We start from the raw sequence: 12,828 nt of genomic DNA on the forward strand, positions 1-12,828 counted from the left end.
GTACGCGGAGTCTGGTACCTCGTCAGACCAGCAGAGCCCCCATACCTTACCAGGGTATAAGGTGGTAACGTGCCTAATGGATCCATTCAGTGTAAAATTAAGGAATCGTCCTATCTGGGCGGAGCGATCCTTGTCCTACGGTGGCTACGTAGTTTCAGGCTATCTGAGCCTTCTCGGTAACTCGTGCAACTCCCAAAAATATGAACATGATATAATTGGCTAAAAAGCCCATGATTTTCATGAAATAACTTGTAAACATGGTTTCATGAAATATCTTGTATTTAGCATGTATGTATCTTGTATCATGGCAAGAAAGTAATTATATAATATAGTTGCATGAAAACTTGTAGACATGTTGGATATTCATGAAATAATCATTCTTAGTTAAAAACATGCATGCAAGAACCCATGGAATACAAGATATGGGTTTTCATGGATTACAGACTGATTCTCAATAATCATATGGTGTTATTAAGAACACAATGATTGAATAATAGCAATTCATACAAAATATATTCATGGACATGGACCTAGGGTTGTCATGAACATGGTGTAGAAACCCTAGTTTTAGTAGAGAATCATAATTTATGAATTATGAGGCGTGGGGAAGAACAATGATGTTCCCACATGTAGATAGTAACCCTACATACCTGGTAATGCTCCAAAACTTGAATTAAAGACTTGAACTTTGAAGAAGATTTCCAAAATCTTGAATTCTTGAACCTTGAGATGGGTTTTCTTGAAAACCCTAGGTTAGGAATGATGATTTCTTGTTTAGATTACAAGGATATATATTAGAATTGACTTGGAATGATTAGAGTAGGCTTACCTTGGTGTTCTTGATGATGGGAGAGAATAGAATGTTGTTCTAGGGCTTGGGGGTGTGAAGAATGAAGTGAAAAAGCCTTAAAACGAAGTTTTATAATTGTTGTCGGACCCATTTTACGCCCTATTTTACGTTCTGTAAAAGTTTTACGGATCTTATATCCCACCGTAAATCAATTACAGTGATTTGGGCTTTCTGGACCAGTTTTACGGCCCAAATCTACGGCCCGTAAATTCCACCGTAAATCGACAAGATACTATTTTAGTTAAACGGGCATAACTTTTTGTACCAATGTTTGTTTGACCTCTATAATATACCGTTGGAAAGGTATTTCAAAGATATACAACTTTCAAGAAGGAAATGTTTGCAAATTCCTTACAGATTTTTCCGTATGCCCATTTTAATTCAGATATGGTGCAAACTCACTTGAAAACACGCTCCGTAGGGTAGCTTCCGACTTTCTTTTTCTCAAGGACTCTTCTCATGTCTTGATTGGGTTTCAAACACCATTTATACACTACTAAAATTGGGTTTATTATGCCCCATCTTACGAGTCAAATCTTGCCCCGAATGTACGAGATGTTATAATATCTCCCCCTTGGGATCATTCGTCCTCGAATGATGGGCCATGGTTAAGAATATGGCTGGACATGGCTTGAATACATGAACATGAAAGAAACATGACATAAAACATAAGAGCTTGGCATGGTTACGTGGTAACATGGTCATGGATCATGAGAACTGAATACGTGATTACATGGAAACATGTACATGGGGAACATAAAACTGAGTAGCACCTACATGAATGAGAATCATGAAACATTTGTCCTCGATTTATGACTAGTGGTTAAGAATCACTATTAACTCTGGAATCTGCAAAATTTATGGCAGGACTTCCTTCATAATTCAGACCCTCACAACATTTCACAAATGCCTGCCAACTAACTAAAGTACCAACATACAACTCACACAGTATCTTAATACGCATGATGTGACATAACGTGATTACTGAATCTTGAATGTAGCTAACATAAATATTGAGCTGGCTTGAACACACGGATATTGGCTGAATGATTACATGATTACTATACATGGGGTTTGGAAGAAAATTCGTAGGCACGAATGACATGATTATTGGAAATAGGCACGAACATGACATGATTACCTGGGCGTGAGATGCATGACGTAGGACATAAATACATGAAGACTAGATGACATGAATACATGAGTGTTAAACTGTCATGAGATACGAATACGTGTAAAAATGGATATCGTAACATGGGATCTGAATGTCGAAAACATGATTGTTACAACATGAGGGTTGAATACTAATTAGCGCGGGTTGGATTTGGATACTTAGAGACTTAATTATAGACGTTCATATGTCACCATGGTAATATGAGATGGGAGTATGACTTGGGCTTTAAATGTAAGTGCAACTCGATGTGAATGCGACAGACTTGAGTCGTATAACAAGAATATGATCCTAACATAGGTATTCATAAATCTCTAGCATAGGCATGACATGAATATGTCGAATCTGAGTATAATACTCCTGAGATAAGTACACCATGGTACATGAAAAGATATCTATTTGAATATAGGAATGCACTTTACTTCGATTATCTTGTCAGCTGTTAATCATGATTATGAATACCTTAGCTCATCTTGCTCATTCTCGTGAGCGAATTATAGAGGACTGAGAGAAAAGGAATTATTGGTACTACTCACATGGGATACTTTGCTTTAGAGAACAGACATGACATGGTACATTGTACATGGAGGACGTAACGTGGAACATGCGTACATGGGAACGTGATTCATATGGCATGAAACGTGAATAGCATGACATGAGGCATGGGACCATGAGCAACCTGACATTTATATGAGTACATCATAGATGCATATCGTGGAGTCTTAATTCGTGTATCTTAAATGTGGAGTGTAAATCTCTAACATGGGCATGATATGGGTATGAAAGGCACGAGTAGAGTACGTCTGGGCATTAGTACCATATAGTACATGAATTACTTTGGAATTGGAACCGTTATACCCTTAAAACCCGCTATTCGATCTAGAACTTTATCTCATAACACAATTACCTAGTACTTGATCTCAGCGGGCATGACAAAAATCGCATTCTACGCACCTTATCTTGGCTACATGAAATTGTGATCCTTTGACATAATCTCCTTAACACCTATCAACTTACAAAACACATAATCTATATCGGCACCTTATCACACGACCTCCCCCTTAGGTCAAAAGCTGACGTTTAAAGCCTGTGGATCTCTCGAGTTAGCGATAAGTGGTCACTTAGTGGTTCGCTAATTTCCTCTAAAAATACTTCGACGACTTATTTCTTCTTTAACACACTTCAAGCAAGTCTTACTTACTGGGAAAACTGGATTACTTAAATGAACGGGCTTCTAATGTACATAACTGGCACACTAGCTTTGTCAGTCTTGGGGAAAACTCTTTTCTGATAGCTCTTAAAGGCTCTTCTTCTGTAGCTTGCTCTCTTACTGCTTAGATGGTTTTCTTCTTTCACCAATTTCTGTATCTCAAATTTAACTTAAACCCTTTTGGGTTCTAACACGCCTTCGGTGTATTCAGACAGTTATCCATTTAGTAGTGCTAACTTGACTAAGTAACTCAAATCGTACTTCTACTAACTCTACTAAAAATTTCTAATTCACTGTATCTATTCAAACTTACTCACTATGCTTCTGTTAACCACTTGCTAGCATCATATTCTCTAATTCTTCTCTGAGTACTAAAGTGAAGCATAAGGTTATTTCTAACTTTCCTCTTATCTCGACTTTATTCTCGAGGTTGTATACTATCTTTCGAACTATAGACATGGATCACACTTAGGGAATTTTCATCTGCCTCAAACAAGGAATTGGAACAACTAACCCCAAACTCCCTATACACTTTCAAAATTATATCATACTATTGTAACAACTAACCCCAAACTCCCTATACACTTTTAAAATTATATCATACTATACACGTAGGATAAATATTTAATCACATAACCTAAGAGAATTGTCATATCTTTTATCTCTTATTAATATATGCTTCTTGTAGTAACTCACTAACATCATACTCTCTAGGTCGATGCCGAATAAGCTTAAACAATTTAAAACTATCCCTAAAAATTCAATATCGTCTGCTCGTGGTTTTTCTTATCGCACTCAGTCCCTTCTTAGTCATATACATAGTTCATATGGCAAAAAAAATATATATATATATCCTTGAAAAAGTCGAGACTTTCTAGTATTACAGGTGGTTGGCTCTTAGGCTATTTCCTGCTTAAAACTACCGTGGACAATTTATGCCTGCTGCAGTTAACTTCCTAACATGTTACCTTGTAGGGTCTTAAATCTGAACTATCAATCGCACAATAACCACATAAGACATAATAGATCTAGGGTATAATATCTCACACGCGACAAGGAGGGAAAATTATTGGCATACCTATGACACATGTGACGGCACATCGGAGTCCTGGCGATCTACCATATCATGATAATGTGCTTGATCCCCACTTAATCCTAATACTTCATCCCTATCAGTGCCTTGGTCTGCTAGTGCCCGAGTACTACGGGCTACGAACGGTGTTATTGAATTGGCTATACAGTGCGGGGGGAATTGCACCACCACCCTTAGTGTTACTATTGCACTTGATTGAAGGGAATTCTCTTTGCATGTGGCCTTGGAGACCACAATTATAACACACATCCGAACCCATCCTACACATTCTTGCATGTCTTTTCCTACACCTACTGCCAATGGGGTGCGAAAAACCTTTGTTATCCTGTTTCACTTGTGGGCAATCTTTCAGATAGTGACCCTCCCGGCCACACCCAAAACATCTATGGGTGCCATAGCGACGCACCCCTTGATATCTCTTATCACACTTTCAGTAAATAGGATTATGAAAACCCCTCTTCCTCACATTGGTTTGAGCTGGGGCATTAGTGGTAATTAAAGCAGGTTCTGATGACCTACAGTCACAGAACTGAATAATTAGAACTCTCGGAGTCCGTCTCTGGGTCGCATCAATGGTAGCCCTCGAGCTCGAAGTTTCCTTTCTCTTAGTGGACATTTTCTGAAAGGGCACAATACGCACGAGTTAGAATAATTCCTGATGACTCCATCTGAAATTAACACATCGATAATGATTAGATTTACATCTTCCTCATCCATTGAGACGAGGCATATTCGGTAGAACGGAAAACAACACATGAGTTCGAGTGATCTCTCGAGAACACGATCATTGCACGATCTAGTAGTTGAAAGAAGTGAGACAATCCTAAATGTCTCAGTGATCAATCGTTTATATGTGTGGCGCGCACACATAAAAGGACCCCACCGGACACGGTTTCATAGACTCCCTAAGACACTTGAACCTAGGCTCTGATACCAAGCTTTGCCACGCCCCGAACCATGGCTTGGGCAAAACACGACACTCGGTGCCTTACTGAATGTGACCGAACGAACCACATGGCTTGCTGAATCATCATGAGGCATAACATGAGCGGAATATAACGTGAATGCATGATGAGCCTTTATAAAACATAATAAGTTATAATACTTAATAAATATACTTGTTTAAACATGAGTATGGAAATAACATGACTGAGCCAAAATGGCTATACGACTCCGAAAGTCTGACATGACATAACTGACTTGTCTAGTCTATGAAACCTCTACTATGAGTTTGACTGGAAAACATACTTACTGGGACAAAGCCCCCAGCGTACCTTAGATGCATAGCTAACCATAAAACAAAAACTGGACCAAACCCCAAATGAGATGGGGCTCGCAATAAGTCGATACGAATGCTTTGTCCTACGGAAAGCGTATGTGTCGTCAGTAAATAAGTACACACGCATCGTGAAATGCAGGCCCTCGGGCAATAGGAAGGGGACGTCAGCACATCGAATGTACTGGTATGTAAAGCAACTGAATGAAATAATATAGGACATAAAGTAATAAAGATAAGAACTGAACGTGAAACTGAAACCTGGTTATGAGCATGAACATGAATACATATATAATATAAAGCATGAGTAAAACATGGTAGGTAGGGAGAGCATTTCATAACCAATAATACAATATCACCACGTGGGTACGCAGAGCGGGTACCCGCCAGGAGCAGAGCCCCCATACCTTGCCAGGGTATAAGGTGGTAACGTGCCTGATGGATCCATTCAGTGTAAAATTAAGAAATCATCCTATCTGGGCGGACCGATCCTTGTCCTACGGTGGCTATGTAGTTTCAGGCTATCAGAGCCTTCTCGGTAACTCGTGCAACTCCCAAAAATATGAACATGATATAATTGGCTAAAAAGCCCATGATTTTCACGAAATAACTTGTAAACAAGATTTCATGAAATAGCTTGTATTTAGCATGTATGTATCTTGTATCATGGCAAGAAATTAATTATATAATATAGTTGGATGAAAACTTGTAGACATGTAGGATATTCATGAAATAATCATTCTTAGTTAAAAACATGCATGCAAGAACCCATGGAATACAAGATATGGGTTTTCATGGATTACGGACTGATTCTCGATAATTATGTGGAGTTATTAAGAACACAATGATAGAATAATAACAATTCATATAAAATCTATTCATGGACATGGACCTAGGGTTGTCATGAACATGGTGTAGAAACCTTAGTTTTAGTAGAGAAGCATAATTTATGGATTATGAGGCGTGGGGAAGAACAATGATGTTCCCACACGTAGATAGTAACCTTACATACCTAGTAATGCTCCAAAACTTGAATTAAAGACTAGAACTTTGAAAAAGATTTCCAAAATCTTGAATTCTTGAACCTTGAGATGGGTTTTCTTGAAAACCCTAGGTTAGGAATGATGATTTCTTGTTTAGATTACAAGGATAAATATTATAATTGACTTGGAATGATTAGAGTAGGCTTACCTTGGTGTTCTTGATGATTGGAGAGAATAGAATGTCGTTCTAGGGCTTGGGGGTGTGGAGAATGAAGTGAAAAACCCTTAAAACGAAGTTTTATAATTGTTGTCGGACCCCTTTTACGCCCTATTTTACTTCCTGTAAAAGTTTTACGGACCTTTGATCCCACCATAAATCAATTACAGTGATTTGCGCTTTTACGGACCAGTTTTACAGTCCAAATCTACGGCCCGTATAATTTTTACGGCCCGTAGATTCCACCGTAAATCGACAAGATACTATTTTAGTAAAGCGGGCATACCTTTTTCTACAGATGTTTGTTTGACCTCCATAATATACCGTTGGAAAGGTATTTCAAAGATCTACAACTTTCAAGAAGGAAATTTTCCCAAATTCCTTACATAGTTTTCCGTATACTCATTTTAATTCAGATATGGTGCAAACTCACTTGAAAACACGCTCCGTAGGGTAGCTTACGACTTTCTTTTGCTCAAGGACTCTTCTCATGTATTGATTGGGCTTCAAACACCATTTATACACTACTCAAATTGTGTTCATTATACCCCCGTCTTACGAGTCAAATCTTGGCCCGAATGCACGAGGTGTTACAAACATGTTCCTCGTTTACTCGCTCAAAATGCATCCACACCGCACTTGAAGTTGATATTCGAACTCTAGGAGAAGGTGGAGGTGGAGGATTATCCATGGAAGTTGAAAGTAGTAATGTACACTAGTTGAATAGCAAATCTAGATAAAGATAGAATTTTGGAAGAATTGTGTGAAAATAAAGAAGAATGGAGGGGTATTTATAATTTGAAAATATGACCAAACTGTAGTTATTCATAAATTTAGGGGTTCAAATAACATTAGTAACGACTAATTTTTTAAATTTACAACTGCTAGCTTTTTGAATTTGACAACGGCTAAACTTTTTTTTAGTTTAGCAATTTTATCATTAGATGTAAATGCTAATTTTATTATTATTAGTAAATGTAAATGTCTATTTTTGTATTAAGTTCTAAAAAAAAAAAAAAGACTCAGCCTACTAACTAAAATCGGCCCGGCCCGGTTAGCGCGAGGTGTGGCCCCTATTCAGGTAGGGGCTGGGCTGGACACCCTTTTCCCTCCCCAAGCCCGGCCCCAACCCGGCCCCTTAACAACGGCCCAGCCCGATCCCCCATGTGGCCCAAGTTTTAAATGGCCCGGCCCGGCCCAGCCCGGCCTACTTGACAGACTTACTGTAATGTAAAAGGTGCATCTTAGGCTTGTAGTACTTTGTTTAAATTAGCACTTAATTTTTGAGGAGCTCCTAAAATTTTTCAGCGGTATTGACCACTATACTCTAAATATCTATTTATTTTGTTTAAATTAAACTATCAGCAGAATTAATACTTTTATGAAAATTTTCCCGAATGATTCGCTAATATTTGAAGTAAAACAAAAGAGATACCTAAGACTAATACACCGATGTTTATACTATCGCTTTGTTAATGTAATTGCAATAGGATGCCATTTTCTCCTTTTACAGCCATATTGTTGTCGAATTATAGAATTCATTGTTACACCACAACTCATCCTTAGTAACTTGCTAGAAGATTACTCATAACTTGGACATAATGTGATATGTAATACTCGGAAAAAAAAAACCTATATCGGTACAGTGCCTAAGATATGTTGGGTATATAAGGTAGCAAAAATTTGACCTAGTACTGACGTGTTTAGTGGCGGATGCAGCGTTTGAGGCACCAGATTCATTTGAATCCAATGCTTTTGATATAGAATATAAATTTATGTGTAAAAATTTACTCAATTTATATTACTTAGTAGGTTTAAACCCATTAATTTGAATACAATGAGATCAATGCTAAAAAAATCAATGAATGAACCCATTAAGCCTAAATCCTGAATCCTCCTCTGAACGTGTTTTGTGGTAGCCTAGGGTCAAGAACATAATATCATTATTAGTGGGTTGCGCAAGTCACTCTACACGCCAATTTAGGTAATGATGGATCAAACCGTTGGATTGAAATAACCAAGTGTAATCTGAAAGCTAATAAAGCAACCTAGCAACCTTGGACGATGATAAATAAGACAACAAAGAGAAATACACTGAAAGAGACACAATAATTTAGCATGGTTTGATCCATTAACTTACATATTCACTAATATAAAAGAGAAAACGTAAAAATAATCAAGAGAATAATGTTCTCCTTAAACAAGATTCTCTTAAGGATTACATTGTGGATGTTGTTAAGCGAGAAGGACGGATCTATCCTCAATTTATAGAAGTCTAGGACCATTTAATATGAAAATTAATACTTTAGTTTCAGAAAAAGTAAAACCATCTATGGTAACTATCATTGTATCTTCTTTCAAAAAACTAAAATATAAATATGGTAACAAAATCATTGAAAACGCCTAACACACATTTTATTAACTCGAGCTTAGGAAAATCATATATTATTCGGATAGGTGGTGAGGCTCAAACTTCAATTAAGTTTACACAAGCACATCATTGAGATAATGGTGAGACAAATCTCAGCAAGGATGCTAGATCATAGGGGGTGCATGTGACACTCTGATCAAATCTAACTTCAGTAAATCATGTGAGGGATGTTGGATATATCAGGAAGCATACCTTAGACCATCATGATTCATTTTAAAAGTCATGCAAGTTTGGCCCAAAATGGATAATATTATTACACAACTTAGTTAGCTTAGGATAGCATGCCTACGTGCCCCTAGGGTTGCATGTAACTGAGGTCCTTTAACCCTAGCCACCGAGGTAGTTGTAGTTTCTGTAGGACTTATCGGTATATCCTACAGGATAACTCCTTGATGTATTTGTGATAAGCACAAACACATAGAGCTTGTACTAGTATATCTAGACATTAGCTAGATAAATTTTGTGTTACTCCCTCTGTCCCAATTTATGTGATATAGTTTGAATTTCGAGAGTCAAACAAGAAGATTTTTGACCGCTATTTATTCGTATGCCCTTTAAATATTTTAAATTATTAATTGTTGTAACTTATAGTACTTTTTATGTAGCTTCTAAATATGTAAATTATTTTTTAAAAATACTTAGAGACTATATGTTCGAATTCACAGTAAAAAATAAAGAAGCTTGTCTCTCGAAATTTGAACTATATCACATAAATTGGGACGGAGGGAGTGTATATTTTGTATTAGTATTAACATACAAGCATCGAATGTCATATAAAATAAAGCTTGAAATGGGACGGAGGGAGTGTATGTTTTGTATTAGTATTAACATACAAGCATCGAATGTCATATAAAATAAAGCTTGAAATGTTAACACCTCGTAGCTTTGAACTCATTAAATGCTTGTGGTTAGACTCAAATCTTGGAGAGTAAGGTGCATTCATGTGTGAAAGTTAAAATCATATATCAGGTGTACAAAAAGATTGGAGTTGAAAATAATCAAAAGAAACAAAGTTGAAATCTGGATCAAGATATGGGCCAACATGCATCGCATGTCCAACCGCATGTGGGGTCTTTGGAAAGTACCGAAAGTTGGAAATTTCAAGTCTCTTAGCTAGACATGTGGAAGAAACATACGGATCGCATGTTGGACATACACTTTGCATGTTGTACCGTCTGTTGAATCAAAAAACGGTATGTTAGAGAGGATCGTCTATCAACTGTTTGTTGAAAGAACTGAGAGCAAATTTTTGAAAAGTTTCAGAAGTCAACATGAGGTCACTTCGGCACTTGTGTTGGTACCTCATCTCAAGGTAGGGGTAACTTTTGCAAGAGTCATCCCCTTCAATTCAGTAGACTCGTTTCTGAAACCATGCTAGTATATGAGGAAGGTCAGTCTGTGCGTACTTCTTATGGTTTGAGGCAGTTTTCCTAGAGTTCTTATAGGCCATCTATGTTACACCTCAAACATTTTCGCGTTGTTTGCATCGTAAGTAAACTAACGTAAGCTCGGAGAGGTCATGGAACCCTTATAAGGTTAAGGAATACTTTTAGCAAGTGCTAAGCAAGTGTCTAAAGGTTTCGGGATCAAGCGAATCGAAAAAATTAAGTTTGTCGAAATTTTGGCAGAATTTTGGACAGAAAATTCTGGTCCAACTTGAAGGAGGTCTATCTCCTAGAATATGAAGAGTTATGTAATGCATAACCTTTTTAAATTGCAGTTCGTTGAGTTTAGTTTCAAATGCAATAAACCGTTCATCAATACAACACAGCAGTAGAAAGTTATGGGCGTTTCAAGCTAGGCTGCCAGCTAGCTTCTCCGCGGGCCTCATTTGGAAGGAAGTGGAACCGACCTTCAAGGGTTATAAATACCCCATTCCCCTCATTTTATCATCATTCTACACTCCCTTGAGCTCTAGAAACCTCCATAAACATTTCTTAAACATTTATAGTCCCTTAGATAAAAAATTCAACAAGATTACACTAAACTAGTTCAGGAAAAGTGATTGTTCCTGCTTGTAATTATTGTTGTGGTGAGTTTGGTCTTGAAGAAAGTTAGTGTGGCTAAAGTTCTTCAAGTATAAGGTATGTTCTTCATCTTGATTTTGATATTGAGTTGCTTTGGAGGATATCAATGGTTTAAAGTGGAGGAAAACATAGTAAAAAGGTTGTAGTTTAATATGTTGATGTTGTTGGCTTATGGGCTGATTTTCGAAGAAGTCTTGGACGGATTTGTAAATGTTTGTCATGTAGTATCTTGATTATGTTATTGGTGATGTTGTTATTGATGTTTGGGAGCTGTTTTGGAATTGGTTAGAGTAGATAATATAGGGGAAATGCTATCCGAATTCCGTTAACTTATTAACTAGCTAAGTTTGAGTGTGAAAGTGTTCTTATGGCTTGATTGTTGTATGAATCTTCTTGGATATAGATTTTCAGGCTCGGAAGGTAGACATTTAGTGGCTAAGCTAGCAGCAAGGTATGTTAAGGCTGTCCCTTTCTTTCCTAAGGCATGATTCCATTGCTTCGAGCTTACACAAAGTATGTCCAGCATGATTCCTCTCTTAGAAATATTAGAAGCATATGTTCTTGATGTTCTTAAGATATATCCTTATCTCATGATTATTGGTTATTAATCTCATATTATGATTATTGATCTTATTATTGATGTTGATCTCATCTTATGATTATTGTTCCTTCAAGGTGAGATATGTCCATGATAATAGTTCCATAATGATAGTTGGAGGTTTACTGACCTTACATCACTCCGATATAGTCATAGCTTTTGTTTGGGCTATTTTCTCACATCGAGCAGCGCTATAGTCGGCCGGGTACGACACCTATTATGCAATCGCTGATCAGTTGAGTTTTCACATGGAGTCCCGAAAGGGCCGCGTATGTTTCACACCGAGTCTCGTAAGGGCCGGGTACGTTAAACACCGAGTCCTGAAAAGGCCGGGTACATTATGATGATGATAGCACCGAGCCTATATGGTCGGGTACATATGGAAAGCATGTATGACGTCCGCCTTAAGAGGCACTCAGAGGTACAGGTTGATCTCTCTTATCTTATGTTATCTCCATATTTTCATTATGTTGCTATTCATTCCGTACATACTCAGTACATTATTTGTACTGACATCCTTTTATTTGTGGACGCTGTGTTCGTGCCCATTGGTAGACAGGGAGACGGTTCAGACTCTTAGGCTACGATCTCAGCCGTTGTACAGGAGCTCTCCACTTGTTCAGGAGTTGCAGTCCAGTTGGTATGATTTTTTATGTATAGATCGGTATGGCGGGGTCCTATCTCGTCCTTATTATGTTATGCACTTCTGTAGAGGCTCATAGACAGATATGCACAGTTAGATATTGTATGGTCATCTCGATTTATATTCTTGTGTATCACTACTACGAATAGGCTTGCCGGCATATATACTTGGGATTAGCTTGATGACGTATGTATATTATATTTTAGGCTTGTTTCCTATACAACTTATGGTATCTACGAGTTAGCATTATGGCCCACCCAGGTATCACTAAGAGATGCATGTACGTGGTGCTCGGTAGATTAGCTCCAGATGCCTGTCATGGCCCTCCG

Source organism: Lycium ferocissimum, chromosome 3 (genome assembly GCF_029784015.1).
Source record: "Lycium ferocissimum isolate CSIRO_LF1 chromosome 3, AGI_CSIRO_Lferr_CH_V1, whole genome shotgun sequence".
Classification (NCBI taxonomy): domain Eukaryota; kingdom Viridiplantae; phylum Streptophyta; class Magnoliopsida; order Solanales; family Solanaceae; genus Lycium; species Lycium ferocissimum.